The sequence below is a fragment of the Lynx canadensis genome, chromosome D1 (genome assembly GCF_007474595.2).
Source record: "Lynx canadensis isolate LIC74 chromosome D1, mLynCan4.pri.v2, whole genome shotgun sequence".
NCBI lineage: Eukaryota > Metazoa > Chordata > Mammalia > Carnivora > Felidae > Lynx > Lynx canadensis.
Genome location: NC_044312.2, coordinates 15795981 through 15802921, shown reverse-complemented (window position 1 = coordinate 15802921; position 6941 = coordinate 15795981).

Below are 6941 nucleotides of genomic sequence, written 5' to 3'. Positions count from 1 at the left end.
ATTGGGTCATGGGCCAGATAACTGAAATGAGAACCTTGATTTAGAGGTTCCTGTTTGCATCTCTGCAGCCACTTCAGAACGCACGCATTTGGTTTGCTCTGAGCCTGACCTTCTGTGCCGGCAGAAGTCTCTTCAGTCGGACTTGGGTACTGCAGATGTAGCGCAGTTCAGTGCTTGGCTTCCCCTCGGTGCGCCTCATCTTGGGTAAGCAATTGCTTCGTATTTCTTAAGCAGGGATTCACGCTTTGCTCTCTCAGGAGAAGGCTTTAATTTGATGGCCACGTTTGCAGGGCTCTCCACCTCTGTAGGAAGAGATGGGTATAAGGTAGCCTGGTGGGTGCACTTTTCCTTTCTGTGGGGTAGAGTTGCTTCTGTTAAGATCCTCAGAGAGAAGAGGGGTAGGGTTTGCCCTTAATGAAAGAGTAGGTGATGATGATGATGATGATGATGATGAAGAACAAGACTTTCATTTATAATTTGCCTGTGGTTTTAGGTAGAGCAGTGACTAGCTGCCCTTGAACTCATGGTGGGACTTGTCCCTCACTGTTTCTCTTCCCCCAATCCTAGACAGACCAATATTTAACCTTAAGAAGTCAGAAACTTAAACCTCTCAAGAGAGCTAGGCTATACTGTCCTTACCAATCACGTCCTTTGCAAAGCTCTGATCTCATGAAGGCCTGATGTAGGGTCCTTTAGGTGTAACCTGGTCTGAAGAGGGAGCGGGAGCAATGACTTCCAAAGTCCCCTTCAGGTAGAGGGTTGACCAGTGATGTCAAGACTGTCTTACAAGGAGCCATGTGACCTCCCAGCCCAATGTAGGATAAACGGTCTTGGAAGGAAAACTGAGGATGCATTTCAAGAACTTCATGCCTCAGAGGGGTTACGTGGGTAACTATACCTCAAAACAATGAGAGCCCAGAGGTGCACAGCCAGGGGTGAATCGAGGGGACTTAGCATCGCGAGGTGAGTGGGCTAGGTAAGGGAAGCCTGTGCAGGTGTCTATTTGCTCAGTGGTTCGTTGTCCTTATGGGGGGCAAGCACTGGCACTCAGAGGCAGCACCTCCCCCTTATCTTGTTTTGTGATATTGTAACATTAGGGGGTCATTTTCACATCCTGTGTGGTTGTCTCATTGTCACGAGTCCCTTTTCTGAAGAGGTTTTTCTATCACAATCGTGCCAAGGGTAACCCTTCCTCTGCACTGTTAACAATGGGAGAGGTGATCCCGATGGTTACAACCTGCCCCCCCCCCCCACACCGGGAGCGATAGAAGATATTTGCCAGGAGTTATATTGTGAAAGCTCCGTGAGCTCAGGTCAAAATGTTTGGCCAACACACGAGATTTCTGACCATGCAGAATTATCTTAAGAGTATCTGCTGAGGAGATGTCAGGATCTGAAGAAGCGAGGTAAAAGTTGAGAATTTAAACGGAGTCCTTTTCTCAAGGTGCTTAAGGTGCATCTGATGCTTTGGTTGGATTTCTAAAGACCCAGATTCATTTTATGCGTCTATTATATATTTGTGTATGTAAGATTCTGATCTTCATTGTTCAGATAGTAGAGTTTATAGTCTTGGGAGGTGAGCGTGGAGAGCAAGACTTTAATCAAACAAGCCCACAAATAAATAGATAATTAGAAATTGTGACAAATGCCCCAAAGGAAAGACAAATAGTCTTATTAAAACATGTGGCTTGCCGGGGGGTAAGTGGGGGCACCTGGGCAGCTCAGTTGGTTAGGGCGTCTGATTCTTGGTTTCGGCTCAGGTCACGGTCTGATGGTTCGTGGGTTCGAGCCCCGCAGTGGGCTCTGAGCTGACAGGGCGGAGCCTGCTTGGGATTCTGCCTCCCTCTCTCTCTACCCCTCCCCTGCTCTCTCTCTCTCTCTCTCTCTCTCTCAATAACTAAACAAATACATAAATATTAAAACAATAATAACAACAAAACAAAACATGTGGCTGGGCATCTGACCTGGTAAGTGTGGCTCAGGAGAGATTTCCCTGAGGAAGCCACACTGACTTGACATCTGAAAGCTGAACAGGAGTCCACTGGGTGAAGTGGGCGGGAAAAGCACTCAGTTGGGGGAGCAGATTCATCTTGTTTGGATACATGAAGTTCAGCGAAGTTTTGCTCTAAAACATGGAATACTTTCAGAAACACGAGGGGCAGTACAGGGCAGTGAGGGGACAGGTTCTGATCCAGAATGCCTGGGCTTGAATCCTGGCTCTGCCGCTTGCTATGAGTTATCGGGCAAGTCACTTCACCAATCTGTGCCTTAGCGTCCCAGTCTTGGAGACCTCATAGTGTTGTTGCAAAGGTTACATGGGTCAACGTGTAGAGCATTCAGGCGGTACCTGGCATGTAACCCTCTCGGAATTATTGCATATGTAACTACTGATTTCTGGCATGGTCCTATATTAACTAGGGAGGTGAAAAGGTCCGATCTTTTAATGGTAAGGAGGAGGCCCCGGAGACTGAGTGATTTCCCAGAGATCAAAGAATTAGTTAATGGAAGGTCTGACCCAGGAAGAGAATTTTTTAGGAATTCAAATCCGTGCTTTTTCCACGAACTCATTGCTTTTCTCTTCATTCACAGGGAGTTCTACCGGTGCATATGAGTACTTAGAGCCAAAAATGATATCTCGTATTCTTTTTTTTAAAAATATAATTTATCGTCAAATTGGCTAACGTACAGTGTGTAAAATGTGCTGTTGGTTTCAGGGGTAGATTCCGTGGTTCATCGCTTACGCACAACACCCAGTGCTCATCCCAACAAGCGCCCTCCTCAATGCCCATCACCCATTTTCCCCTCTCCCCCACCCCCCATCCACCCTCAGATTGTTCTCTGTATTTAAAAGTCTCTTATGGTTTGCCTCCCTCCCTCTCTGTTTGTAACTATTTTTTTTCCCCTTCCCTTCCCCCGTGGTCTTCTGTTAAGTCTGTCAAGATCTACATACGAGTGAAAAAATATTGATCTCTTGTATTCATTAGATTATTTGCAGGTTTCCTAAGATTTGTTTGAAAATGGTTGGGTGTGGCTCTGAGTGACTGGAGTTTGGTGACGAGGTTCAGAGTCTCTTTGGGATCACCTGTGTCCTCAGGATAGAATGGCCCGAGTTGTAGGGAATGTAAGTTGGTTTCAATGTGGTGGTCATCTTGGCAGCTATTTGCACTCACCCAGCACATGCCAGGCACTTTAGTGGCGCTGCAGCACAGGCCTGGGACACTCGTAAACAGGAACATAGGTCCTTCTTGAGAATCTAGACTTACTGCGGTTTGGTGTTAGACCTGTAAATCAACTGTTCCTCCTCCAAGCAGAGGGTGCACTGCTCTGGGGGAATGTACAAGAATAGTTTGCCGGACAGAGGAGGGAACACAACCAACTCCCTGAAGAGGAATTCAGCCAGAACGTTCAGGGATCTCAGATATCCCAGATATGATGAATTACAATGACGCATGCTCTAAAGGAAGCTCTTTTTCATGGATGTGTGGGGTGGGATGGGTGTCGTGGAGCCAGAAGACGACTGTTGCTCTCTTGAGAGAGATCTGTGTTTTTATCAGAGGTGTTTGGGGGAAACTTAGTATGACTCTTGGTATATCTGAGTCAGTGTAATTATTATCTACATTGTGATGGGGTTCAAAAATTGAAACTTAAAAGAGTTTCCAGTTCATTCTGATTCATCATTTGCCATTCCTATAAATGTAGACGCTCAGAACCCAAATCTCTCTCGACGCTACAAATTCTGTTTCCTATCTGATTTTTAGGTTATGAGAAACAGGATCTTATGTGGTAATGATTTCTACTTTTCGAAGCACTGTTATCTACATTATCCTGTTTGATCCTTGCATTATTGTCCTCATGTTATAGGCAAGGAAACTGAGGTTCCGCAAGGTCAACTGACTTCTCTGCGTAAGTGGGACCTAGGGTAGGACCTCCTTGAACAGTTTGACCCTGATTTTCCAGATGGAGGATTTTGTTGTTTAGAACGCAGGTAAGGAATCTCTTAGCTAATCATTGTGTACAAGTTAAAATGGCCACAACATGTGGACTTCCCACCAGCGCTGGGTGGGGTACTGTGATGGTATCACACAAAGACAGCTTTTCTCCTAGCAGGTTCTAGGTAGAGTTCTTTTAACGGCAGGATGTTCCGGGGGCAGGGTTCATGGCCGAGACCAGACATAGCGCTTGGTAGGAACCCTAAACTGGTTGGATTGTAACTCCCTGGAGTTGGTGTTCTGTTTCATTAAGAAAATTGTGGGGCAGGGGTGCCTGGGTGGCTCAGTCGGTTAAGAGTCCAACTTCAGCTCAGGTCAGATCTCACGGTCCGTGAGTTCGAGCCCTGCGTTGGGCTCTGTGCTGACTGCTCAGAGCCTGGAGCCTGTTTCAGATTCTGTCTCCCTCTCTCTCTGACCCTCCCCTGTTCATGCTCTGTCTCTCTCTGTCTCAAAAATAAATAAGCATTAAAAAAAAAAAAATTAAAAAAAAAAAAAAAGAAAATTGTGGGGCATGGTGAAAAACAACGAATCTTTTCCCAGAGCTGGTAGACGCAGCGAAATTAACACCACAGAGATAATATAGATACTTAAAAAGTACTTTTTTGCCCATGTGCCCTCCCAGTCTCATTCTATCCCTGCTGCCTTGCTTAAAAAGGTGGGGGGCGGGGGGGAGGGGAGGGCAAAAAAAAAAAAAAAGCTCACCATGTATATTTTATGCGGCTCCTTTCTGCCACAGAATGCGGTGAGTGCCTTAACTGGGTTGAAAATTTTCTCCTTATTTGTGTAGCTCCTTTCCCACATGTCCTGAACATTCTCTGTATGCTTAAAAGTAATAATTTTAATTTAGTTGGAGAGAGATAGGCAAAAATCTCACACTGAGTCAGCTGTCATCTTTTGTTTATGTGACATCCTTAGGTTGTAGAATGGCCAGGGTTGTCATCTCAAGGACATCCTGAAATTATTTGCTTTTTTCCTCTTGAAAAGCAGTTTTCATCTAATCTTCTCTTACAGCCAATCTACAGCGGCCCCCAAGCGACTCTCCAAACACTGCTTTGTTTTGTTTCATGACAGCACTTTCTAGCATCTGCTATTTTCTTGTTCATTCACTTGCTTCTTTTTTTCCCCCCTCCATCTCCCCCCCACCCCAACTCGCAAACTGCAGGTGAGTGGCACCTTGTCCTTGTCCTTGTTCGGGGCTGTAGCCCAGTGCCTCAGGCACAGACTGGCCCACAGAGGCACTCACTGTGGTTTGTTAACAAACTTCTCTTGATGCTATTTTCTGATCTTTTTTTTTCTTTTATCTGAAGGTTGGAAAATTGGAGAGCAGGCATGTGTTGCCCACTGAAACTCCTCCTGATGCCAGTGTTACTGGGTAAGTAGAAACCAAGGAACCAAGGAGGGCGTTTGATTTCTTGTAAGTCTCGTGCGTTTTCGAAAGCCGGCTTTATAGATTTTCGTTTCCCTTTGGTTTGCTGAAAACGGAAACCCCAACCTGGAACATCCTAGTTTTGCTGAAGCAGTTGTTTTAGAAGCTAGGTAGCAAACTCTTTCTTGGAAAGCTGAATCTTCCTCTGTTTCTATTAGAAACAGAAGGCCTTCGGGTCCTTGATTGTGTGTTCGAGGACCTTCCTATGTGGTACGAAGAAAATTGCTCTCTGGCATTCCTGCGCTTTAAATCGTGACCTTAAAAACACAGCTAGTCTCAGATCAGGAAACGAAATTACCGAAGAGAGTCCCGGAATCCCTGTTCTCTGCTGTTGCTGTAGCTCCACCAGCCTTCTTGTGGTTCCTCAAATGCACTGAGCTCTTCACAATTTGGGGTAGTTTCTTTTGCCAGGACTTTCTCTCCCCACCTTACCCCAGCGAGCCTGCCTAAGGCTTCCTTATCCTTCAGGTTTCTCCTTAAGCTTCCTTCCTTCTGGAAACCTCCTCTGAACCATGCCACACACCCCCCCCTGCCCCCCAGCCCCCATCCCCGGCCCCGGCCCCTGGCCCTCAGGTCGGGTTGGAGTCTCCTGTTCATGTAACTTCTGTGCTCTGGGCTGCTTCTTGTGTATAGTTCATGTCTTCTTTCTAAGTTGTCCGTCCTTTCTCTCTGCCTTTTCTTTTTTTTTTAAAGCTTATTTTTATTTATTTTGAGGGGGGAGGGGTGGAGAGAGAGAGGGAGACGGAATCCCAAGCAGGCTGTGCACTGACCGCACATAGCCCCTTGCAGGACTCGAACTCACAAACCGTGAGATCATGACTTGAGCCAAAACCAGGATTCGGATGCTTAACCGACTGAGCCACGCAGGCATCCTTCTCCCTGCCTTTTCTCTTTATCCCATGGAGATAGCTCTGTAGGAAGAATGAATGACTAAGGTGCTTTGCTCTCATAGTCTCTTATTTTTCCTCTTTATTATTAGTTTTTTAGCTGTGCATGGTAACCTAAACACTGACTCAGCAACATGCACATAAGAACTGCCTTTGCTCTAATTCCAGGAAACAGAGAATGTGCACCAATATGCAGACACACACACACACACACACACACACACACACACACACACACGAAAATGGTAAGTATTTAAGAGAAGCTTTTAGAACCATGCAGGCTGGTCATGTTCTGAGGCTCTTTAGACATTTCCTCAGAGGCACAGGAGGCAGCCTGCAGATTTCTGCCCTTCCAGCCAGAGACTTAACAATTCAGCCCCGTAGGCGGTGGCATCAGGGCATTTTGTATTTCTTTGCAGAGAGCTTTTTCCTCTGTAGCAAGTCTCATTTTCTCCATCCGTTGTTCTACAAAGGTTACCCGTCAGGTGTCAGTTTCTCGTCGCTTTGGTGGCTGCCTCTGCTTTCTAGCTAACCTTCACTTAATACTACATAGGGCGCTCTTAATATTAAATGAAATTAGCTTAATATTAAACTAATTAAATTAAATTAAAGGTATAAGAACACCTTTAAGCGCGTGTG